Raw genomic sequence first — 26,991 nt, 5'->3', positions numbered from 1 at the left:
CCGTGCTTGACATATTTCCCTTTAATAGCGGCCTGTATTAGAGAGTTTAAAAATATTTTTAGTTGTTTGAGTTGAGTACTTACAATAGCATTGTTTAAAGTAAAATTCAACATTTCATTATGGAAGCAAACAATAAACATCATTCCTGATGAGAGTGCCAAATTTGTATTACAGTCTGCCTGGGAAAAATAATGTTTTTTTAAAGTAAACAATGTAAGAGATACCAAGTACTTACTAAGAAAATATAGTCTCAAGATTTCACACTTTGAAAAGACAAAATAGATCTCATTACACAAAGTTAGAATGTAAAACCCTATAATATCAAGTAAAATATTCAGAATTAGCAAGCATTAACTCCAGACTAACAAACTGTATTTAGACTACCATAGAGAACATCAAATAGCAAATTCAATCAAGACTGATCCTATGGATTTCTCAACAATCTCCACAGACATTAATGTTTGTGTTTCATCAATTCAAATTAAAGGATCTAGCCTTTAAACTCCCTTAAAAGCTGATTCATCATGGATTGCCTTAATGACTGCTCATGTCCTGGTAATTCAATCTCTTCCCATGGCACTGCATTTTACTGGATTTTGGACATTGCACTCCAGCAATCTACTCACAGTCACAGCTCTAGTTCTATCACCGACAGCTAGTTTCACTAAGATTGGCCAAATGTCCAATCTTTTCTTGGTTGCACCAAGCAGCTACTACTTGTGACTTCCTGAAACCCCACATCACCTGCAGTGATCTGCAAAAACTCTCAGGGTTTAATATGAGCCTCCAATGCTCGAGACAATTACCAGGGCTTTTCCTATGCCGTCCCTCCATCTCGTAGTTGCACTTACTGGCTCCCAAGAATTCTCAGTGACTTAACTACCCAATACCTACTTCAGGAGCACCCTAATATGATGAAGCTTCATCTTATTGCTGCCAACCACCTGACTAACTAGTAGCCTGATAGTGGTAACGTTCCGCTTCAAACAGGTCTAAACAACTTTCCAAAAAACAAACTGTGCAATGAAACATTGAGTGACCAGTTGAAAAATCTCTTGTTTGAAGGCAGGATTGAATGGGTGAATCACTGGAACAGGACTCTCCCTGGAAATTACGATTCTTCAGATAACTACCTCTTCATGACTGCCAACTTCAGAATGCATGCAAGGACAGAGAGAGAAAAACATTGATTTGTTTGCAAATGACTGAACAAGTTGCAAGAAAAGAAAAATGTTAGATTGGAATTAGTAGGCTGAAGTATGATTGTTGGAGCATTTAAAGTGGAAGAATAATAATGAAAAGGTGACAGTAAAACTGAGCCCACAAAAAAAGAACATAGTGTACCTTAACTTGGATTGTATAGCACTTCCAGCTCAGAGTTACACTGATTTTCATTTGACTTTTAGTAATTGAGAACTTGCTGTTGCACCAAATGATTATATTTCATGCTGAGATACCACTCTGCATGCATGCCAAAACAAACCACAAATTTTATTTGAAAAAAAGGGAAAAGGAATAAATTAAAGTACAAATTGTGACAATCTGATAGAGAAATAGCTATTGATGAAGGTTATCTCAGAAAAACTCAAACACATGGTCCTTAATTTTCAGCACTAATTACACCTCTTCTGGAAGTATCAAATTACTCCATGTCACCTCTTTCGTACCCATAACCATCATCCAATTATAAATCAGAAATAAGTAATGCAAAATATGGCTGCCAGGTGCCACCTAATAAAAAAGACAGTACAATTAAATGGATGAAAAAGGAATCAAGCTCATTTCCTTAGAACTCCACATATTAACTAAGACTTTCAAATGAGATTAGAAATAAATACCCTCATTTAAAATGCACATTGCACAGATGTCAGAAGTAGAAAGCTAATGGTCAGGCATCCAAATTTATGTGCTGACTGAAAACAAAAAGCCATGGTATTCAAAATATCTGTGCTGCTTTGGAAGGCAAGTCACAGGAAATGGTCCCTTTCAGATTTCCCCAACAATGGAATCAAGACAATCAGACTCTAGGAATCAACCCATAATTAGACTCACAAAAGATTCGGAAGCCAAACAAGATAGTGCAGCACCAAAAGAAAAATTGTTTGGTGAAATAACTCTTCCAAGGACAGTATCCCATAAAGTAACCCTAGTGTGGATATGCCTTAGACAACAATGCTGCTTCTTCACTTCCCTAAAGGCTATATCTTGGCCACAAGACCATTTCCAAAGCAGACCCTTTTTCAGCAGGAACTCTAAGGGTGCCAGGATGGAGGCCAGGTTATTTATGAATTTTCTGTGTTAATTCACAACCCAAGGAAAGACATGACGCAAGGGCACATTTGATCACCCTCACCTTATCTTCCAACAGGTATATCCCACTCTCATCACCACTGAAATAACTCAACAAAGGCCAGTATCCCATTAATTTACAAATGCATAGTACATGACACTGGCCCAACTCGTTCAGAACCAGCTCCTAGAGTGAGCAGAACCCCTGACACTCCTGATTGGACCAGGTTAACAGCCCCAATTGAGAAATTGATATTCTATGAGACTTGATTTTCACTGTAAAATTTTACAGTTACGTCTTTGATTGTCCTGATATAAAATTTGGTTGGCAGCAGTTTTTGACTATTTTTCTGCCTAGAATAATATCTGCCATGATATTGAGAATTGCAATAACTGTACAGCAGTATTCCACTTAACTCAAAGAGGCCATTTGGAAAGATCAATGTATTTGATTTACACCATTTGTATTGCCATTTGTCGAGTGCCTAGAGCTGCCTACCAGACAGAACGGGCAGTTTGCAGAACTTCAAAATATATTAATCATCACTTACTGAACCGCGGTCTCTTGATTATTCATTGGGCCGTTGAAAGATGTTTTGCTAATATTTTGGCACCAATACAAGTTTTTTGTGTCCTTCTGTGCTTTTAGGATCTAGCAATATCAGTTTTAGTGAGACATCTGTCCTCTTTATTGTTGCCTATTGATGCATGTTATGTCAATTAAAGGTACACAGGAAGGAAGCCTAATGCCAATGAATCTTTGGAATCTGACTTCAAAAGGTGGAGGCTGAGTGCTGAAATGCTCTAGCAAACCATCTTTTCACCTTTCTAGCTTGGACTGTAAAAAAAGTCAAAACCAGGTCTCTTAAGTAAAGTGATTTCAAATTAAAGGGCATTGGGTATTATGAGAAAAAAATCAGAAGATGAAGTAAATGTACAAATGTTAGGACAATCTTAAATCATGAGCCTAATTGATAATGTACAGCTGGTGGCAGGGAATCCCATGTCAGTCCCTCCCGCTCTTCAATTTAATTAGGGAGGTCTTGCTGCCAATGGGAGACTGACGCTGGGCATTTCACACAATCAATTGAATCTGCCCATTTCAGACTGCACACAATATCATCCAGGATATGTGATGTGTCCTGGAGTTCTCATATAGGATTGATGTGCTCTGCCATGCCAATGTGTTATTTGTGTTTTAACTAAAGTTTTCAAAAATTAAACTGAAAGGTTTAAAATGTTTAAGTATCTGATCATTCTGCTTTCTTACCGTAGACTTTAGTTCCTTAATTCACTATTTCCCCTCATTCACAATGTTAGATCCTTACATAGTGCCACTCCTTTCTTGCTACACTGATTCTGACTTCACTCTTGCAGTTTGTTCTCAATTGTTTTCACTCTTGTCTTCACTTCTTTCACAAGGGGACACACATCGTTCCGTGGATGAGAATTCCAGGACACTTCTCAAATCCTGAACAACAATAGGCTACATTCTGGTTAAACTTTCTTTGCCATCATGCTTTTTATCCTCCTTCATTCATGTTCTATCCATGCTTCTCCTGGTAAAACCTACCCTGACATCACTTGAACTCAGTCCATGCTCTGACAATGACTTTATGGGGAGTACTTAATATTAAAGAAAATAAGGAAAGTTAAAGGTACTGGGTATAGGATTGACCACTCCAGACCTAGAGCTATTACATGACCCTCAGCTAGTTTCACTGAATGGCCTCATTATATGCAGTCTATGATTCAATACATGATGAAATCCTGACCATACTAAAGTTAACCTATGAAATGGAAAGTTATGAGCTCTTCAAACCAGTCCTTGCCTTACATTTATAGAGAACTAACTTGCAGGTATGACAAAGTGAAGCTCTCAATAAATGACTTTAGAATCATGACAGATAGGAAAGCAAGTATCAATCTCAGCAGCTTTGAAAAGTATCACGGCCAAAATATCCTTTATAATAAGGTCAGTATGTGAAGTAAAACTGCCAGTAAACAATGGCTGACATTCGTAACTAAAGTCCAATTTGCTTTTCCTGCTGGAGAATGGCTGTGCTGGAAAAGGGAGTCAATATGGGATCATGCATTCTTCCAGAGCATTTCAGCACTCAGCCTCCACCTTTTGAAGTCGGATTCCAAAATTTATTCTTGGGAATAAATCAAACAGAAAGAAACTACTCAAGTGGGAGATGGCACTTTAACATTTGAATCATTTTCAAGATTGTAACTACAACAGGATTGACAGTTATTATGACTTTCCAACACCTGGATATGTCTGTGATTGCATTATGGCATCCTTCAAAATAGAAACAAACTGAAATTCTGTGGAACCACACAAAATTATCTCAATGCTTAATAGCTTAGTGCCAAGGCAAATATGCAATAACTTTTTCACAAATTACAATGTTCTGGACTTTCTGAGTATTGACAATCACCAATGCTCTGCCCTTCATTTTCTACACTTTAATTGAGCTCCATATTTCTGACTAATGCTTCTGATCCCAGCTACTACAGAAATGGGGGGCGTACCTGAAAAACAGCTTTCTCGCAGCACTCAGTTATTGATGGACGACAAGCTGCTCAGTCTTTTTTTAAAGCACTAATAGCTGATATTTTGGTAAGTGTTCAGGAACAGACTGAAAAGTGCAGGTTGGTTAGCTTAGATGACTGGTTTGAAATGCAGCATGATGGTAACAGTGTGGGTTTCATTCCCACACCAACCGAAAAGGACTCTCCTTCTCAACCTCTCTCCTCACCTGAGGTTTGACGACTCTCAGGATAAACTAATGAGAGAGCAGCCCTGTGGTTTGGTAAGACTATAACGAATTTACTTTACATTCAGATTGTTTTTCAGTGTGACCATGAGTGAATGTATAGGTGTGAAGGTGCATCGGGCACCAGATGGGTAGGGTGGCAGGTGGTGACTTCTCAGATTAGGCTGGGTCAAGACAAGTAACATCATGTGGTAACTGCTGGCAAATTAACCCAATGTATAGTCATTTTGTCCCATGGCAAGTTGTGAATTTCACAGAAAACATTTTGTACAAATTGCACAAATTATTTGGTTCAGGACTTCTGTGGAGCAGCAATCACTATTGGTTCAAGGGAAGGAAGAAACCTGTTGAAGCTCATGATAGCATCTGTTCTATCTCACTGATTCTGACAAGATAGGTCCAATGATTTATTCAACTAGAAAGGCAGCACTTACCTGTAGAAAGTAGTCTATTCATCTTTCATCAAGATAGTGAAATACCACAACAGGACAATTTCAGATGGAAAGCCCAATTTTCTGCTCTAGATTTTGGGCTTATTCACCTGGATATCTCCATCATAAAAAGATGAAAGTGCAGGAAAACCTAGGGTGGAAACCTATCAAGCTCTGAGTGATGTGGGCTATGGAGAGATGAGTGATAGAATGGGGTGAGATACTTGGTGAGGCCCATCCTAATGTTGAGGGTATTTCACTGCCTATCTTGCTCACTTTTCTCAAATGCTATGGCAAGATTCTCGCCAGGTAAATGTGAGCTCCCAATTGACACTCATTATTCCTTTGTAAATGCCTTGTTTGTAGCCCAACTCACCACAAGATTGCAATCTTTTCAATCTCACCATATAAACTAGGCATTGGCAAAAATCAACATGCTAACTAGACCAGGCTCTTGGCCAGTTCAACTGCATCAAAAGTCATCCATGTTGGACCCCAGGAACCAACGTCTTGGGCAAACTCCATGGGCATTGGCCACAATGCACCCCACTTTCACGGATGTTGGCATCTGACATGTGCCAGCCTTTAAGAATGCTCATAAACCATCTCTGATCTACTTACAGGATCCTTCTGTATTTCAATGCTTCGTGTGGGTTGCATCAGCAACTCATATTGTAATGCTGCAGTGAGGACACTGTGTGCTCAGGAGCACACACAAAGCTCACGGACAGGACCAGGTTGCATTTCTGGTCTCTTCATTTGCTGTGATAGTGCTCACTCATTCTGAACCTACTTGGATGCTCACACTGCTTTTTATTGCCCTTGCCTGCCTTTCTCTGCTTTCCTCTCTCAGCTAGAAAGACCAGGTTCATGTTACTACAGTCTAGCTGTGCCATTTAGCAGAGGCAGAAAGCCAGACAGATTCAGTCAAATCAAGTGGGATAGCATTTACTCAGGGGATCCTAGCACAGGAAGTCAATGGTAGCCTCCGGTATTAGATCAGGCCCCGCTTAGAGTGATGAGAGTCATGCTTTCCACAGAAATAATGAGAAACCAAATGACAATTAACACACTACCCATGGTGACATTTTGTGCCTTATTGTGGTGGAGTTCATCCTGGAATGAGAGAGGCAGGTATTACAAAGTTGAAAGTGGGTGGTGCAGCATTTAATTTTGGTGTAAGTGCAGAGATATCCTGGCCAAGTGAGCAGAGAGCGCAGAGGGCAAAGTGAGTGGGGAAGCTATTGCAGGCAATACTGAGGATGATAGACCATGAGCCTTGGTGGGAGGCCTGTCCAGTGGCAGAGATAGAGGTATTGGGGAGAAGAAGGTTGCACTTAGACTGCTGGACTGGAGAAGAGCAGTGATCTTCTTTCTACAGTGATGGGCATTCCTTCAAACAGCTGAGATGTCTCTGACCTGGGTGGCAACATTAAACCAGGCTGGCAGTCTTGTATCATGGGAGATGAGAAAGTCCCATCTGCACATCACCCTTTTCAGCAGGGCTAGCAGGATCGTGCCCACAAAACAGGGCACTGATTTCCCTCTAGCTGCCATATCTACGGTAAATTTCTAAGGTTCAAGTAGATTTGTAGCTCAGGTTGTGGATGCTGTGGGTGGTTGGCTCACCGAGCTGGTTCATTAGTTTGCAGACGTTTCATTATCCTGCTGGGTAACATCATCAGTGCAGCCTCCGATGGAGCGCTGTTGTGTTTTCCCACCTGGTATTTAAACTCTGGTGTCCGTTGGAGTTGATTATATATAAAACATATAGACCCTATAAACACACCACTGCAAAGAAAAACCGGAATGAGGTAATCAACTCCAACGGACCCTAGAGTTTAAATACCAGGCAGAAAAACACAACAGTGCTTCATCAGAGGCTGCGCTGATGATGTTACCCGGCAGGGCAATGAAACATCTGCAAACTAACGAAGCAGCTTGGCGAGTGAACCAACCACTAGGGTAAATGTCAGGAACCATGCAGAGGAGCTCCAGACTGACATTCATTGTCTGGATGTAAGATGGTTTTTTAAATATGGTACTGGCACCAGTGATGCTGATTAATTCTGGGATCCCTAGTGAATGGCGAGTTGCTCTGGGTTTGGTGCATGATAAATGGTGTGAAAATTGTATGTGATGGATCAAGTATCGATTAATGCTATGGGTTTGATAAAATATGGTGAGAAAACATTTTTGGCCTCATGGCGAGAATCACTTAACTAAACTTGATATAGAGTCATAGTGTCAGAAAGTGATATGGTCATACAGCGTGGAAACAAACCTTTGGGTCAACTAGCTAACCATGTTCCCAAACTAAACTAATCCCACTTGCCTGGTTTTGCACATACCCTTCCAAACCTTTTTTATTCATGTACTTATCCAAATGTCTTTTAAATGTTGTTATTGTACCTGCATGCATCACTTCCTCTGGTAGTTCATTCCACACACGAGCTACTCTCTGTGTGAAAAGATCGCCCCTCATGTCCTTTTTAAAACTTTTTCCTCAAACCTTAAAAATGATCCCCAGTTTTGTAGTCTCCCACCCTAGGAAAAATATCCTTGCTACTCACCTTATCTATGTGTCTCATGATTTTATAAACCTCTATAGGGTCACCCCTCAACTTCCTACACTCCAAAAAGTGGAAAAAAGTCTCAACTTATCCAGCCTCTCCTTATAAGTCAAACCGTCCATTCCTGGCAACATCCTGGTAAATATTTTCTGAACCGTCTCCAATTTAATAATATCTTCCCTATAGCCGGGTGACCAGAACTGCACACAGTACTCAAGAAGAGGCCTCACCGACATCCTGAATAACATGACATCCCAACTCCTATACTCAGTGGTCTGAACAATGAAGGCAAGCATGCTAAATGCCTTCTTAACCACTTTATCTACCTGGGATGCAAATTTCAAAGATTTATGTACCTACCGTAGATCTCTCTTTTCTACAACACTACCTTAGGGCCTGTCATTAATTATATAAGTCTTGCCCTTGTTTGTTTTACCAAAAAAACCTTGCATTTACCCAAATTAAACTCCATCTGCCACTCCTCAGCCCATTGACTCAATTGATCAAGACCTCTTTGTAATTTTAGATGACTGTCTTCACTGTCCACTATACCAATAATTTTGGTGTCATCTGCAAACTTTCTAACTATGCCTCCCATAGTCTCATCTAAATCATTTATATAAATGACAAACAAAGTGGACCCAGTACTAGTCCCTGTGGAAAACAGTGAGTCATGGGCCTCCAGTCTGAAAAACAAGCCTCCACCACTATTTCTGTCTCCTACTGTCAAGCCAATTTTGTATCTAATTGGCAAGCTCGCCCTGAACCCTAATTGATCTAATTTTACTAATTAGGCTACCATGCGGAACCTTGTCAAAGGCTTTACTAAAGTCTATGTAGACAAAGTCTACCGCTCTGCCCTCATCAATCCTTTAGGTTACTTCCTCAAAAACGCAATCAATTTTGTGAGACATGATTTCCCTTGCACAAAACCACGCCGACTATCCCTAATCAGTCCTTGCCTCTCCAAATATATGTAAATTCTATCTTTCAGCATTATCTCGAACAACTTAGTCACCACCAATGTTAGACTATCAGGTCTATAGTTCCCAGCCTTCTCCTTACAGTCTTTTGTAAATAAAGGCACAACATTAGCCATGCTCAAGTCCTTTGGCACCTCGCCTGTGGTTACAAATGATGCAAATATTTCTGCTAGAGACCCCACAACTTTTTCCCTAACTCCACACCATGTCCTGGGATATTCCTGATCAGGTCCTGGGGATTTAGCCACCTTCATATTTTCTAAGACCACCAGAACTTCCCCTTTCATGATGAGAACTGTTTTCAAAATATCAATATTTATTGCCCCACGTTCTCTGGGCTCCATTTCTGTCTCCACAGTAAAAACCGCCGCGAAATATTCATTTAGTATCTCTTCCATCACCTGAGGTTCAACACAAAGACAACCCTGTTAATCATATTTTGACATGACTAGCACTTTGCCATAAAACCCTGAGATTCAGCCTTAGTGACAGATATGAAAATTGTCTTAATTTTAGGTCAGTTTAAACAGTCATAGAGTCATAGAACCTGGAAACAGACCCTCAGTCCAATCAATCTATGCTGAACATAATCCCAAACTAAGCTAGTCCCATCTGCCTGCTCCTGGCCAATATCCATCCAAACCTTTCCTTTTCATGCACTTATCCAAATGTCTGTTAAACATTGTAATTGTACCCACATCTACAACTTCCTCGGGAAGTTCATTCCACAGGTGAACCACTCTCTGTGTAAAAAAAATACCCCTCATGTCCTTTTTAAATCTCTCTCCTCTCACCTTAAAAATATCCCCCGTAGTCTTGAAATCCCCCATCATAGGGAAAAGACAACTACCATTAACTCCATCTATACCTCTCAGTATTTTACAAACTTCTATAAGGTTGCTTCTGAACATCCTACGCTCCAGTGGGAAAAGTCCTAGCCTTTCTTTGTAACTCAAACCTTTCATACTTGGCAACATCCTGATAAATCTCTTCTGGACCCTCTCCAGCTTGAGGCAAACACTAAAAGATAATGGTGAACATATTCAGGGTCCACAAGCTTACTGCAATGATTACTGTTGATGCAATATTCCATGTGATTCAACATGAATGCATTAAAGCTAATTGTACATATGCCAGTGATTTACAATAGCCTGTCTTGGCATTTGATAAACACCTCACACATTTTGTTGGGAAGAATTTTGGTTCTTTTGCTGTATTTGCAGAGATTGATGTGAAAACATCTGTCATACAGGGCCAGCAAAGGCTGTAAATCAGTTTGATAAAAAGCTGTGAGAGTGATTGGTTTCTGGAAAGTCAACAAAAAAGGTTAGAATGCAGAGAATAGGTAGAGGTTGTTTTTGTTATACACCAGATAAACAAACTACTGATGTGGGAAAGTATATGATCATAAATTTTGTATTAATTCACAACGGTGTGTTGTATTGATTGGACTTAATTGATTGTTCTGGAGAGAGATCCTTTAATGTCATCTTTTAAGTCCATACCCATTTCTCCCAATCAAATATGAAAGACTGTCTCTAATATTGCTTTTGGATTTAAGACAACACATAATCTGTAATGAGAAGTATATTTAATATCCTTTATTTCCAAGTTAGAAATTCACAACAGTGCACATTCAAAAATGTTGTCCTGTCAGAGAATATTATGGAATAACTATAGGTCAAAACATACCTTAGAAAGCAAATATTTCTCTCTACACAATGCAATATGTAGAATATTTCCACTCTTGAATGGCAAAATTGAATACAATTTAAAGACCATTATGCATTCTGGAAAATCATATTACTTAACCAGCAGCAAAATGGAATTTTCTTTAATCAGTGTCAGCTTACTGAGTTAGTTGCTTCAGGAAATTGGCTTCCAATTATGGTTCTGTGTGTGGATTTTTAATTAAATGAATAACCATAAATGTAAGTACTGATGCTGTGATAAGTTGGTTACTGTTCTATAATTTCAAAAATAATCCTCATTAATGCAGTCACTCAAGCTCAGTGCACTTTTAATGAATTCAGATTTTACTTTAGTTCCAGTTCCACTTTTGACCTTTATTTCTCTGACAGGTTTAGGAAGCTTTCAGCTGATAATATTTCTTGACTATGTGGAGAACTCAAATTCAAGGTGACATTTCTGACTAACTGAGCCTGTCGGAGCTGACATTCAGTGAACTATGTAAAGAATATGTGAGGTGACCACATAAGGATTCCTTAATAAGATACCTAATTATTGCTTCATGAAGCTAACTGAATTCTTTCTTTCGTGTACTTCATGTCAATCCCCAGCTGCAGTTTGTATCAGTAAAGTTCAATCTGTAACCTCGAAGTTGGGAATCAAGTGCTTAGCTGCTCGAGTCATTGACCTTCATAAGCAAAAGCTTAATTGAGAAACACCTGGTTTACAGCATATCTTTTCTGCTCAGGTCTGTTAAATCGTCAAGAATCTTTAAGTGATAAGCTATAATATCAGTTCACACCTGCCTTGCCATTGAAGACTGAATATGTTAGGCAACCAAGTCTGTAAATGTCTGTAGAGTTCAGAATAAAAAAAGCAAATCAGTCAATTGTGTCACTAGTCAGTTTCACTGACATGCATTTCTGCAAGGTAAGTTCTCAAGTGCATTTCTGTTAAAAGCAGGATCGTCTTTTACATTCCTTACTTTGCCATTTAATTACTAAAGGAAAACTGTTAAGAGTGCTAGACTCAAATTAGCTTTGCTTTAACAAAAGTAAGAGATCAATAGTCACTTTATTTCATAGTTTAAAACTGCTGGAATCATACTTGGTTTGACAGAAGTATAAATTTAGTGTCATTCATAATATGGGGCCATAATCTTTGAATTTGTAATGTAATAGAGATGTATAGAGATCACAAGATATTTGGTAGGACAAACATTAGGAAAAAAAACAAATGTATGAGAATCAGTTCAGTTCTTAATACCTGTACTGAAGTCTTTAGAATCAAGTATAATGCTGAGGGAGGACACTGAGCAGGGCAGCAGAAGCAGGGGAATGGATTTACTCTGGAGGAAAGGGTCTCTTTGAGTGAAGGAGGCCTCACGGAGAGAAAAAAACAGACAAGGATTTCCTCAGCCGATGTAAATCACAGGCTTAATTCCATGAAAATACCGTATCTTCTACAATTAACATTAATTTCCCCATATAATTGCAATGACCAGATACCAGTGGAATAAAGAATCCCTGTTTCATGATCTTTGGACTATTGGTGTGTTGAAATCTTATGTTACACGCTGCATGTACCATTGCCCTACAGTTTTAGTCAAAAGAGAAAAATCAATAGAATGTTCTTAAATGTGTGTTTAAAAATAGATTACAAATCTGTATTTAGACATAATATTTAATCTATATGTATTTGATAGATGTTTTCTTTTATAAGTTTCATGTCAATGGAGTGAATCGTCAAATAAGAACAAGCAAAAAAATACTTAGAACATTATTGCAACAAATAAGCAAGGTAAGTAAACAACAGAGATATAAACCCAAATTTGAATTGAGTTTACTCAGAGCAAATGGGCTAGGTTATATATTAAAATGGTGACCATTTTACATACCAATCACCCACAGCATCATCCTACCCCAATGCCACGCTTAACAACTCCCAGGACTAAGAGATGGGGGTGGGAAAGGGCTTTCTTCACAAATAGAATCAGATGAAAATAAGTAAGCTTCACTGATTTGCTTTCACCTGTTTTACACAACTGCACAAAATCACACTGCCCCCTTTAATGCACAATCCCACCTTTCATTTCATATTAACCAAAACAAGCAAGTTATAAACAGCTTAATTTGTAATATCTGTTTTTTTCTGGTTTTGCAATTTAAAAGTAAATATTTAGTTGAAAGTAAAGCATTGTGAAGTCAGGCAGAAAATGGAAAAGTCGCCTTGTTAATAATCTGAGCCCCATGGAACTCTCAGGCCTGTGGGTTTTGGCTCAGAAATCAAAATTAGTGATTAGAGCTGAATTAGCATAAGTCTCAGTGGAGGAAATGATACTAGGCCGTATTATTTATAATTAAAAGAAGTTCTTATTCAGTGTACAATGCAGCTGGAATGATTACAAACAGGAGCAAGAAATTATCCTCAACAGCATTTGAATTAAACTGGGTCAGGTGGTTGACTTCATTTGGACTGAACTGCGGCTTTAATTGAACGAGGGAAAGACACTCATTGAAAGCTAAGGATGCAATGTGACTGTAAAGATAAGAATTCTGAGAAAAAGACAATTTTCTGTATTTTATAAAAGGTGAGGTGTCAATTTTTGGCTCATGTTCATGCTCCTTATCAGCCTCAGCTGAATTTGTCAGGATTGACAGCTGACTATTTTACCCCAAATACTGCACAACGTTTCCCTCTATTTAACAAGTGTGTAGAATTGTTGACCTCAACTGAGTCTGCTGAGAATCATAAAGGCTTAACAGAAATGCAAATAATCTCAAAATGGAAGGAAGAAAGCACTAACGGAAAAAAACACCACAAAAGCAAGAAGGCAAGCAAGACAAACATTCGTAACATAGGAACAGGAGTAGGCCAATCAGCCCTCAAGCCTGTTCCACCAGTCAATGAGATCATGGCTGATCTCTGGCGTAACTCCATATGCCTGTCTTTGGCCCATATGTCTTAATACATTTGCTTAACAAAAATTTATCTACCTCAGATTTAAAATTAACAACTGATCCAGCATTGACTGCCATTTGTGGAAGCGAGTTACACACGTCTACTACCCCTTATATGTAGAAGTGCTTCCTAACATTTCTCCTGAATGGTCTGGGTCTAATTCTCAGACTATGTCCCTGAGATTTAGAATCCCCAACTAGTGAAAATTGTTTTTTTTTTCTACCCTGTCTTTTCCTGTTAACATCCTCAAAATCAGATCATACCTTAACCTTGTAAATTCTGGAAAAAAAAAACTGGCCTAATTTGTATAATCTCTCCTTTTAACTTAGCCCCTGAAGTCCAGGTATCATTCTTGCAAACCCATGTTGCACTCCCTCTAAGGTTGATATATCTTTCCTAAGATATGGTATCCAGATCCGCTCACAGTGCGCCAAGTGTGGTCTAAATGGGTTTTGTATAACTGCAGCGTGACTTCTGCACCCTTGTACTCCAGTCCTCTAGGCATAAAGGCCAGCATTCCTTTAGCTTTCTTCTCATTCATTTCTTTCATTTACAAAAGCTTTTCAAGAGAGCAGGTGCCAGTAATACCAAAGTTTCCTCCAATGTTACTACGTTAAAAGTGTAAAAGTGATATTAATTGTATTCCCACGACCTTTTACAGTTATTTGCTTCCATGTTAAGAAGAGGCAAGTTTGATGTTTATTCTTTTGTAGATTCCATCAGAGTTTCTCTTATAGTTTGTTGTTATTGAAGTTACATTTCACTCAAAGTTTCCTCAGCTCGTACTTATATCTCCCAACACAACACAACTTATTGACTTAAATATAATATTTCCTTTCTTGATGTTAGGAACTTAATTACATCTTTCTTAATCACTTTGCTTATAATGTGAGCCAAATAAGTAGCCTTAGAAACTTTATGGAGCTCAGTGATTTTAGATCTTATTCTATGCTTGGTAGTCTTCTTTGCATCCTTTCCAGTGACTTCAGAATTTCTCACAAATCCAGCAAGAAATATTGTTTCTATAATATCCTGAGATAAATAAGTTGTCTTTCTGAATCTCAATATTTCTCATACTGGCTGGCAAGGTAAATGATTATTACAACACACACTGGCTTACTTTGCAATGTGTGTTTCATATTGATTTATGGCTTGATTATTGTCAGCTCAGCGATTTCCCAACGATTTTACCTTGGAAGGATTGGTTTCAATTTATGATAATAGGTTGCATTTACATTAAAATGTCTTCGCAAAGGGTTAAATACCAGCTTGCAGAAGGAGCTATTGAAAGGAGAGACCAAATCAAGACCAAAAACAAAGCCAACCATTGGAATACAGTCTGTCTTCCAATCAAACGTCTTGTCATTTGCAACAAAGGAATGGCACTCGCTATTCATCACACTTATAGCTGCCCATGGACTTCTCAAGTGTATTCCAACTGAAGTTCAGGTGTGTTTGATCCAGGTAGCTCCCACTACAGAGAATATGGGACCTTGTGAACAAAGCAAGCAACCATGTCTCACCAACAAAATAGACTGAAAATCTTTACTGAGACACAGAGAGCATGAATTTTATCCCCATATCTATACTTGGTATGGTGGATTTCATCCTAGCACCACTGTGCTGGGTATACTGAATCATTGTGTCCCATTGGACCTGTGTAATGTAAGCTCTTGAGAATGGCTGTCTTCTATCATGTACTACATTGTATTGCAAAAGAGAGGGAAAATTGTTGGTGATTGTGTGAAGCACTTGCCTTAACTGAGTAGTTGAAGGATTCTGGAGGTGACGAAAAGTGTTTGAGAAATCTGTAAGATTGTTAATTGTATGAGGGTGAATTGAAGACTTGAATCTAAGGCATTCGTCCTGAGTGCAAAGAGGTATTGATGGATGAGTGACAGGGAGGGGATGGGTTGCAGATTGGGTTGTATTAAGCAGTGTGAGATTCTGGTGTTGTGGTAAGTAGATGATTTTATGTAGAAGAGCATTCACTGTCTGTAACCACCTGTAAGGTCATTAGATTTCTTGATACACAGCTGTCAGGTCCTAACGTCCAAGCACTAGGATTTGAATTTCTGGTCACCTGTTCCCTCTGGAGCAATACACTGCCTTTGAGGAGAGAATGGTTATTGAGCCATTTGCTGTCAAAGTGTAACCAGTAGTACAGACTCCTTGCAGTCTTATTCTATAACGAATTATGTGGATGAGATAGAAGCATCAACCATTCACGCTGACCATCTAGGAATGAATATGTGCTGGTTATGAATTACAGCCCCACAGAGGCCTGAGAAACAAGGGAAACTCAGTTTTAGTCTCTAGTATTAAACCAAGAAACCTAAGTTTGAACATTCAATTCAACATAAAATCTATACTGAAAGTGAAATGAAAAGAATGAAACAAAGTTGGGATTAAGAATGAGAGATGAAATGAGTGAGAAAAGTTTTCAATATTTTAAAATCTCCAATGATTAAGATCTGAGGGAATTAGACTCTGCATTTATGTAAACTAGAGGTGCACAGAGGGCCAGGCAGCATCAGAGGAGCAGGAAAGTTGACCTTTCAGGTCGGGAGCCATTTTCTGAAGAAGGGTCCCGACCCGAAAGGTCAACTTTCCTGTGCCTCCGATGCTGCCTGGCCTGCTGTGTTCCTCCAGTTCCACACTGTGTTATCTCTGACTCCAGCATCGACAGTTCTTACTATCTCTGCATTTATATAAGTTTTGTTTTAGTGCCAAGGTGGTTGTTTGGCAATTATTACTTACATTTTTTAAAAATTTACTTGTATTTGAATGGAGAAGACAACATTTTTGGTGCAATTAATGGGTGTTTAGGGGTAATTGTAACAAATTCATGCCATTTATATGTTTTAATAGCAGGTCTTCTGGTGAGACATTGGGGTAATGCAGCTTGTTGAGGAACAGAACAACTCAGAGAGTTGCTTCCTCACTTCTCCATTAAACAATCAGCGTGGACTCCAGCGGTTGCTCTCTGATTTACTCCCTAATAATATTGAACATGGATAACCTCACTGTTATTCCTATAGCAATATCTGGGTCATTAAATTTTCCTGTGAATTATTGTGCTGAGTTAGTTTCTGCTGTTTTCACCAAGAATTTTTTTTAAAAAATATAAAAGCTCAAGAAATTACAGAATATTTATTGTCTGGAAATCACTGGAGTCGATAATGAACTTTAGGGAGACTGAGCGCCTCAGATTTTCAGTTACAGTGAACCAGCTTGGATTTGTAAAGGATAAGGCCATACTATTCAACCAGACGGAACTTTATGAAAAGGCAACTAAATTATTTAATGGGGGAATGCCTGTGCACGTTACAGAAGGCATTTGATAAAGTACTTTATAACAGATTGTTAGTGTACAGTATTCTGAAGGCAAAATTGATGACCCTGTTTGGAAAATGAGAAGCAGGAAACAAAGTAATATGGTTATTATTCAGGTACAGGGTGTGATTAGTGGTGTCCTGTAGTACTTACATAGGGGTCTCAGCTACTCGAAATATTTAGTAATAGCTCATTTATTATATTTTCAATGCTGAGTTTAATCTACGATGGAATTAAAGGTAAAAGGGAGTAGGGTAGAGAGTGGAGTTGAAGCCACCATCAAATTCGCCATGATGATGGTGCAGACTGGAACGGCTAAAAGACCTACATTTGGGCTTATTTCTTGTATCATGTTATCTCACAAAATGGGACAGTGCTTCAAGGTGCCACTTTGGGTGAGACAGGGTTGTGCTGTAAGTGCTGATTAAATTGGCAGCACTGTTTGCCAATCCCTCAGTAATCAAGGGATTGAAGACAAAATTTATTATGTAGGAGGCCACAAAGAGAATAAGAAATAGCCTAACTGCTGACTTTGACCTTTCTATTGCACTATTAATGCATGTCTCGATCATCAACATTTTAAATGATGCCATATGGAACTAGCGGACCAAGAATAAGGTCACAACAGCAAGACAGAGCCTCGCTGCGTTATAATGAACAGTTCACTGCTGGGTTATTCAAATCTTAGCATCAACTCCAGGATTAAAAGTCAAACTTTGTGGAACTCTCACCTATTATCTGGATGGATGCAGTGATAACTATACTGAAAAAACTTTACACCATCTAGAGCAAAGTAGTCAATTTTATTAGGATTCTGGATACTTCACTCAATATCTGTGCCCTTCAGTATTGGCAAATTATGACAACAGTATGTAGACTGAAACAGAAACACTGAAGCAAATAATTGCACACACTTTGGCAGCACCATTCAGTCTTACAATCTTTGACTCCAGGAAGAAACAGAGCAGCTTGATCTGGAACACTTTTACTTCCAGGTTCTTCTCCCCTTCATTCACTATGCTGATTTGCACATATTCTGCCCTACCTTAAACAAAAATAGACAAAATTGTGACAGTTACTACACACTTAACATCTTAGTGAAAGGGTTGAAAGAGGGTAACAGCACAATCCTCAGTACTAGGGTTACAGTGATTCTCAGGGCAATTAGAGATGGCTAATAATGCAGCCCTGTGAGTAGAAAACAAATTAGATTCTACAGAAAGTGTTAATGAGTCAATAATATAATTCTTATAGTTAGTACTTTTGTATCCTTTATTTTGTATTGCCTGTGAGTCCATTGAAAAAACAGAATTGAAATTATATTTCCTGTGTTGTTGTCTTTTATTAACATATAAGTCTTGAAGAATAATAATCCATCTGCTTTAGCAGAATAACAAGGTTGATGATGTTAAGCTAAACGCCCTTTCCTTCTATTACATAATATAACTGCATTTGTGTGCAGTACTTAAGTAAAATTGACCTGCAATATAACTGAACCTCTTAAAATATCATTTCAAAAAGACATTCTAGAGCTAGTTGCACGTTAGGTGTTACAATAATCAAATGCTGAGAACAGCTCAGAATTCAGAATATGTCGATGGTCAGTTTGAGGACTGAAACTACTTGGTTAATGTACAATTTTTAACCCTGAGATGCAAACAAAAGTCACTGTTTCTGTTTTGAAAGATTTGTTGTCTATTATCACAAATAATATTTTCCATTTGATAGTATTAGGCTACATAATATTCCAACTGCTGCATATTAAGACTGATATCACAAGTCATTGATTGCAGATCAAGCCCCGGTGTTGACTGAGACTCCAAAGTGCTTCTCTATCGAAGAATAAATGATATGCCATCGTTGGTAAATGAAATGAACTCAATAGGGAGAGAAAGACACAGACACAAAGGCTGACTTTGTCACTGTTGGCTGGATATTCTGCAGGTGTTTGTACGAATTAACAGAGGACCCAAGTCCATGGAGAATTATAGGACTGAGCTGATATTGAGTGAGAATGGAAAATATAATTTAAAAAAAAGCAACTCCATTTTCTGTTGGCTGACTTTGCAACCTTGGCTTCAAAAATGATTTTAAAATTATTGGCAATCACAGCATGACGCATAAAATGGAAGCAACAGGAATCAGTAACCAGCAAAATATATAAATAAACCACTGAGAGCATATTTTTTCTGTTCATGGCATGTAATTGTAGCTAAACCTTTATTTTTACTGAACTTGAGAGTTCAGATAAAACATGAATTAATTTATTCCCAACTATGATTAGGTTTAGAAACATTGCAATTTGTGAAAGCGCCTCAAACAAATTACTCCAAAGGTTAATTTTTCAATTTCCATATTTGTTTCAAATGCAACATTGCATTTTGTGCATGGGAATTAAATGATATATAGATTTAACCTAAATCACTCTAAGAATGGTGAAAGAAATTGTAAAAAAATGAATTAAAAGACAACCATTTATTATTTATTTTGGACTTCCTGTTCGTGTGGCAACTTTAAAAAGTTTAAAGAACAACTGTGTAAACATTAAAGCTGAACCAGAGTAAGTGAGATGCTAACGTTAGCACAATGTTTTCAGTGATTAATCTGAATTTACAAGAATTACAAATTCTTTAGAGAACTAAATTAGAAAATAATAATTGCAATGAAACTGAAACATAAAGAGTCAGATCTTCCAATATGGGAAGAAGTTTTTGACTCATCTTGCTGATGCACTTTGGGATCCTGAGGAAGTGTCCATATAAATCATAACTGCAATACTTACTCAGGAAGTTTCAACTTCTGACTGCCGGTTTCATCCTGTCTGGATTGCTGAGTGATTGGTCAGAATGGCAGAGGCTTGGGCTGTTGGCTCTCTACCTATTTTGCTTTTCACACTAATTTACTTGGAGATTTACACCCCCACCTTGGAAATTTATAAAATGACCCTGAGACTGTGCTCAGAATCTCCCCTACCTTCTCTCTCTCCCCCGACTCCCACGTCTGCAATCCCTCCAGTTTGAATTAGTGACACTGCAAAAGTTACAGTATCTGTCATCAGAGACAAGACCATGAGGCCAACAAAAAGAATGAGCTGATGAAAGACAGTCAGCATTGATTTGTGAAGAGAAGAATTCATCTGAATAAAATTAATACAGAATTTGCTGGAAACACTCAGCAGATCAGGCAGCATCAATAGAAAGAGAACCTAAGTTACGAATTTGATGAAAGGTGAACTTGAAAAATTAACAAATATATTTACTAATGGGATATGATAAGTGCTGTTCCCCTGGATGGGGCCTGAGTTTTTTCAACTATTTATATTTTTACTTTCATGTAAAAAAAGCTTTTCATATAAAAAATCACTTCAGAGAAAATTGCAGCTTTAGAGTCATAGAGATGTACAGCATGGAAACAGACCCTTCGGTCCAACTTGTCCTTGCCCACCAGATGTCCTAAATAAATCTAGTCCCATTTGCCAGCATTTGGCCCATATTCCTCTGAACCCTCCCTAGTCATATACCCATCCAGATGCCTTTTAAATGTTGTAATTGTACCAGCCTCAATCATTTCCTCTGGCAGCTCATTCCATACACGTAGCACCCTCTGCGTGAAAAAGTTCTCCTTAGGTCCCTTTTATATCTTTCCCCTCTACCTTAAACCTATGCCTTCTAGTTTTGAACTCCCCTACCCTGGGGAAAAGACCTTGGCTATTTACCCTATCTATGCCCCTCATGATTTGATAAACTTCTATAAGGTCACCCCTCAGCCTCCGACGCTCCAGGGAAAATAGCTCCAGCCTATTCAGCCTCTCTCTATCGCTCAAACACTCAAATCCTGGCAAATACCTTGTAAATCTTTTCTGCACCCTTTCAAGTTCAGCAACATCTTTCCTATAGCAGAGAGACCGGACTTGAATATAGTACTGCAAAAGTAGCCTAACTAATGTCCTGCAATGTCCTGCTGCAACATGATATCCCAACTCCTATTCTCAATGCATTTAGCAATAAAGGCAAGTGTACCAAATGTCTTCTTCGCTATCCTGTCTACCTGTGACTCCACTTCCAAGTGACCCAAGGTCACTTTGTCTAGCAACACTCCTCAGGACCCTACCATTAATTGTATAAGTTCTGCCATGATTTGCCTTAGCAAAATGCAACACCTAGCATCTATCTAAATTAAAGCCCATCTGCCACTTCTCAGCTCATCTGATCAAGGTTCATTGTACACTGAGATAACCTCCTCCACTGTCCACTACAGCTCCAAATATCTGAAAACTTACTAACCATGCCTCCTACTTTCCAAATCATATATACATATTTATATATATAAATGACAAAAAGCAGTGGATCCAGCTCTGATCCTTGCACACCACTGGTCACAGGCTTTCAGTTCAAAAAACAATCCTCCACCAAAGGAAACTGTGGGTATTGAATAGGAAAATGAAAGATACAATTAAAAAAAACATTTTGGAAATAGAGAGGAAGTTTCAAAGTTGCGGAATAGAGACGTAGCAATGGCAGGATTATAAACTCACAAACTACTGCCAGTATTTAAGACGGAGTGAGGAACAAAGGAAAGCCTGGAGAAGTGGAGGGTATAAAACACAAATGATGGTGGGGTGGGATCATTGTGAAAATGAAATTATCTGGACTGATATTTTGGGTTACAGAATGCCAGGGAGGTTGGAGAAAATTGGGATCACAGTACTTTCTACTGATCATTGCATCATCTGTGTAATTCTAGACAGTTTGATGCTTCTGAAGGTTTAAGGCAAAGAAATTCTCAAAAGCACATGTGAAAATAATTAATAAATCAACATTAAAAATAGTGTTTATTGTCTACTTCCTGAAATGTTTCAAATTAATATGCTTTGGTAATCCACAAAACTGACTTTAAGACTTCTCTTATAACCAACTTCAATCAAGCTATTGATATGGAAATCAGCAGGATGTGAAATTCAGAGCAAGTAACAGTCAATGCTGTAGGATGATACAAGCTACATCTCTTGAGCCCACAGATTTCTTTTACATATCTGAAAAACACAGTAAGAGATAAGAAATGTGTTCAATGATGCACTACATTTATATTTGGCTGTGGATTGGTTCCAGTACACTGGAGCAGTGTGTGTACTAATTAAACTATTGTTGTGTGATTCTGTTTGAGAATCCTAATGGACTAATTGGTTTCTTCAAAGGAAAACATACAATAAAGAAGGAAGACAATTCTGGTGTTTAAATATACTGTGCTGATTCCATATTATTTAGATTTAGAAAAGAATGGAATGGAATTATAGGCCAAATTTTCTGAGGACTGACAACCTCATGCAGATTGCTGCTTTTGCCCTCCATTTGAATGAGAGAGCTCCATTTTTCTGACAGGAAATTCTGGTCAAGGTGCCTTCTGAAATGTGTGCAGCCCTACTTCCATACTGATGGCTCTCTTTTATTCTAGAACTGTTGGGGAAGGTAAAACATGCCCCTTTTCCATGCCAGTCAGCTGCCACATTTTGAAATGGAGGCATTGGCCTAGTGGTATTATCACCAGACTATTAATTCAGAAGACCCACCTAATGCTCTGGGAACCTGGATTCAAATCCCATGATGGCAGATAGTGCAGTTTGCAGGGGGTTGGGTCCAGAGAGGGAGAAGGGAAAGTCAGCTTCGTAGGGCGTGATCTAGAGTGGGTGAAAGCCAGCACCCAGGGTGTCAGGTTGAGGGTGGATAAAGCTGGTGTGTTGCGCCCCTAGCAGATGAAGGGGGTCGCAGACTCAGAGCAGAGTGGTGCTGTTGGTATCAGATTGGGTCCAGAGCAGGATTAGAGGTTGTTGGGTTCTGGAGCTGGGCTGCAGTACGGGAAGGTGTTGGGCTCAGCATGGGCCAGGATTGGAGGGTCTTGGGGCAGATAAGAGATCTGGGGATATGTTGATGGAGGTGTGTGAAACAAGTTTGTAGTCAGTTGAATAGTCACTCAGGAGATAGATAATGTGTTTAATAGTTTAACTTTTCTTGAGTAATTATTTTACTGGATTCTAAGTAAATTATATTGCGTTGTGCTCAAATGTGTTTTGTTGTTAATGAATAAATAAAATATATCCAGCTCTAATTGTATATAAGAGACACAGTGATAAACTATTTTGGGAAATTTTATGATTTTGTTCAGATACATATTATAAGAGAGTTCAGTGTTTTGCACGCCAAGGGAATAAATATTGTCTTTTCCCTCCCTACCATTTCAGTATAAATTTTCCTCACCTTGTCCTATGCAGAATTAATTGGGATTTGTTCATCTCCAACTCCAATTATTTGTTTCTTCCAGAATTGATTATTCCAGTATTCTTTGGATCAACCTCCCAACTTCAAAATTCTGTGAACTTGCACTTTTCCAAACTTTTGTTACTTAACTCATTGAGATTTAATAATCAATATATTGAGATTGGGGCAGTTGTCTTCAGGAACGACGGACTCCCAGCTCCACAAGTAAGAAAGCTCACCAGATCAGGTTCTAATTAACTATTTAAGAGCACCTTGATCAGTTTCTTGGCAAATTATGACCCATGATTCTGAGATCCTGCTGTGCTGGATGTTGGAGGTTTTAGTGACTTAAAGATTGAGAAGATAAATGTTCTCCTCAGATCATAGGGTTTGGGGATCACTGGGAGAGTAGGGTCAAGGGTTTTAGCCACGGGAAGAGGTTCAGCAGCTCTTTGTTACTCATTCCTGCCCCTCAATTAGCCCTGATTTATGCACACCCTTCCAACCTGGCAGCCAGATTGGCCTGGTATCTGACTCAAGAAAGAAACCACAATATTCATTAGAAGCAAAATAACAAGTAGATGTCCAATAAAGTTCCTCATATGTCACTTAATTGCTGTGGTGTCAAGAAGGGGGCAAAACATCTCTTTAGGGCCAACCCACCCTAATATTTGCCCTTCTTGCTACCTCCATGGAAGGGACAATTGTGCCCCAAGATTTTTTTTATTCCTCACCCCTATACTCACCTACCAATATTGGTTTTGCCACACCTTGATTTTAAAGTTTCATCCTGTACGTAAACCCTTCATGGCCCTCTCTCCAAACACTCATCTAACACTACACATTTCTTCACTCGTCCATTCTGGTCTTTTTCACATCCCAGAGTCTCATCATTCCAACACTGGTGATCATGGTGTTCATCTACCTAAACCCTGAGCTCTCGAATTAGCAACCACCTCCCATCTCATCTGTCTCAATATCTATTTTCCTCTTCTCCAGAATGTTTAAAACCAATTTGTTTAACCAAACTTTTAGTGACAGCACCATCCAAACCCACAACATCTACCCCCAAGATGGACAAGAGTAGCAGATGTGTGGGAACACCACCAACTATGAGCTCTTTGCCAAACCATCCAGACTTGGAAATATATCACTCTTCCTTTAGCGTTGCTGCGTTAAAATCCTGAAACAGCATTGTGCGTGTACATAACCTGCAGCAGTTCAAGAAGGCAGATCATTACCACCTTCTCAGGGCAATCAGAAGTAGGCGATATATGCTGGCCAAGCCCATATTCTGTGAATGCATAAACATAACATGTCCTTGTATATGTTTCTGTGGCTCAATGTCAAATTATATATGAATGATACTTATGTTGTTAAGGTATTGCATATGTTGTTAACTTTAGAATCCTAAAATCAGGAATCTTATTAAAAATAGCTTAGATCAACTGTAGCTCAAGCAAGGTTAGTCAATGTTGGTTTTAGCTGGTATTAGTGCAGCTCTCTCGTGTTGGTGAATTCATCAATAGCAGTTCACAATGACGCCAACAGGACTCAACTAGAGCAGTTTGTGTGATTGTGTGCTTCAGCAGCACTAGCACTACTCAACTGAAGGAGGGTCATTGAGTCAGGTGCATGCCATCCCCAATTCACAGACTGGATCATCAGTCGCTAGGATACCTTGTCAATCACAGTGAGCCATTTCAGTTTTTCAATAACATAGAAGGATGGCTTTCTATTGTGTTGTTAGCTTTTGTTTTCATAGGGAGCATTATGTGAATAAACTCAAGACAGCATCCTATGCATTTTTGTCAGGAATACCCTTTGAATGTGCACTTACAATGAATGCAGCTATTAAAGTGCTTTCATCATACTAAATATTATAGGATTTAATGAAGCCCTTATGTATCATTTTTTGAATTACGTTGTTCTAACACTCACTGGCGATATGAATTAATGTGTACATTTTCATAACACTTCCTAATAGATTATTTTGATAGTTGCATTTCATATTAATTTTAGATCCCCGTTTTCTAATTGTTTTCTTGTTGCTACTGCTGCAATTCCAGCTGCTACAGCCAGAATGTGTGGATGAGGAAACCAAATATTGTGCCTTTACCATGTGCAGTTTATGGAGATCGTATGAAGAATTTTCAATCACACCTGAGGTAGTCCTATTGTACCTGTCAATACCCAATCATCCATCCTTGAAGACACAAATCCATCTATTTGCGTATTTAGGAGCAAATACTTCTTTATCATTTACAAATCACCTGGAAGGGAAGAATTTAGGCAGAGTTACCCAGAGACTGCATGCTAATGAGGAAGGGTCACCAGACCCGAAACGTTAACTCTGTTTTCTCCTTCACAGATGCTGCCAGACCTGCTGAGGTTTTCCAGCAACTTTGTTTTTGTTCTGCATGCTACTGGCTGTAAGTTGACCACTACCCTTACTGGCTATACAACTGGTTTATTCCACGAATAGCAGGGAATATCTGCTAAGTTTCACAAAGCAGTAGTTTACTGTTGCTGGTGACAGAAATACCAATGCCAACTGTTTTATTTTCTCTCTTGTGGAATGTTGCCATCAATATGAAAAAGGGCTGTACTTTCACTGTGTGATAACTTGCCCATCGATCAGGACATTATTGATGTTGTGCATGTGGCCATTTTGGCGCAGAGCCCTCTGTGCTAATAGCACTCGTTTCTCTTCACCTGTGACCCACACGCCCTGCCTCCTCAAACTGACTAATAACCGCCTTCAGAATGTATAAAACCTACTCGCTCTTGGAAACGTTAATGAGAAGATATTGTGCTCCTGGAGCCAATGTAAACCTGCCCTTCCAGTACTGTAAAAAGATAAAACTAGTAAGTATTAGTATGCTGCTTGAAAAAATGCATGTGCAAGTAGAGCCTGCTTTTCAATAACTGTGTAACACTTGTGCATGTGCCTGAGCAGCAAGAAGTGCTCTCAGGTCAACACCTATCCGCAAAACGAAATGGGTGTCATGGTGGCTCAGTGGTTGGCATTGGTGTCTCACATTACCAGGGACCTTGGTTTAATTCTAGCTCTGGGTGACCGTCTGTGTGAGTTTGCACATTCTCCCTGTGTCTGCATGGGTTTTCTCTGGGATCTTTCATTTCTTCCGACATTCCAAAGATGTGCAAGCTAAATTGTTCATGTGGTCAGGGATATGCAGGCTACATTGTCCATGGTGTTCAGGGATGTGTAGGCTAGATGGGTCAGCCATGGGAAATATGGGGTAGGGAAGGTGTTTGGGTGGAATGCTCTTCAGAGAGTTGGTGCAGACTTCATGGACTGAATGGCCTCTACTTGCACTCAATTAAACCTAGAGAAGATAAGCAATATCACTATCTATTATGCACACACTTGGAAGAACATTTACGGTTGGCAATTTCTTTAAAAAAAATGTCACGGGCATACAATCCTGATCCCTTAAATTTGGGCTTGTCTGCTTGTATAATTGCCATCTTGTTGGAGCACCAGTTATGGATTCTTAAATAGCATGTCAAAGGAGTATGTATACATTGATAGGCTCCTATTTTGTAGCCCTGCTAGGTGTCATTATGTCATTTTTGACTGTAATAAACTGTGAAATGTCTGACCTGGGGACATACACTGCTGATGTTGAAGTAGAAATATTTTTCATTTCAGGTATTCATTGATGTATATA

The sequence above is a fragment of the Rhincodon typus genome, chromosome 25 (assembly GCF_021869965.1).
Source record: "Rhincodon typus isolate 14 chromosome 25, sRhiTyp1.1, whole genome shotgun sequence".
Lineage (NCBI taxonomy): Eukaryota > Metazoa > Chordata > Chondrichthyes > Orectolobiformes > Rhincodontidae > Rhincodon > Rhincodon typus.
This window is presented reverse-complemented; position numbering follows the sequence as displayed.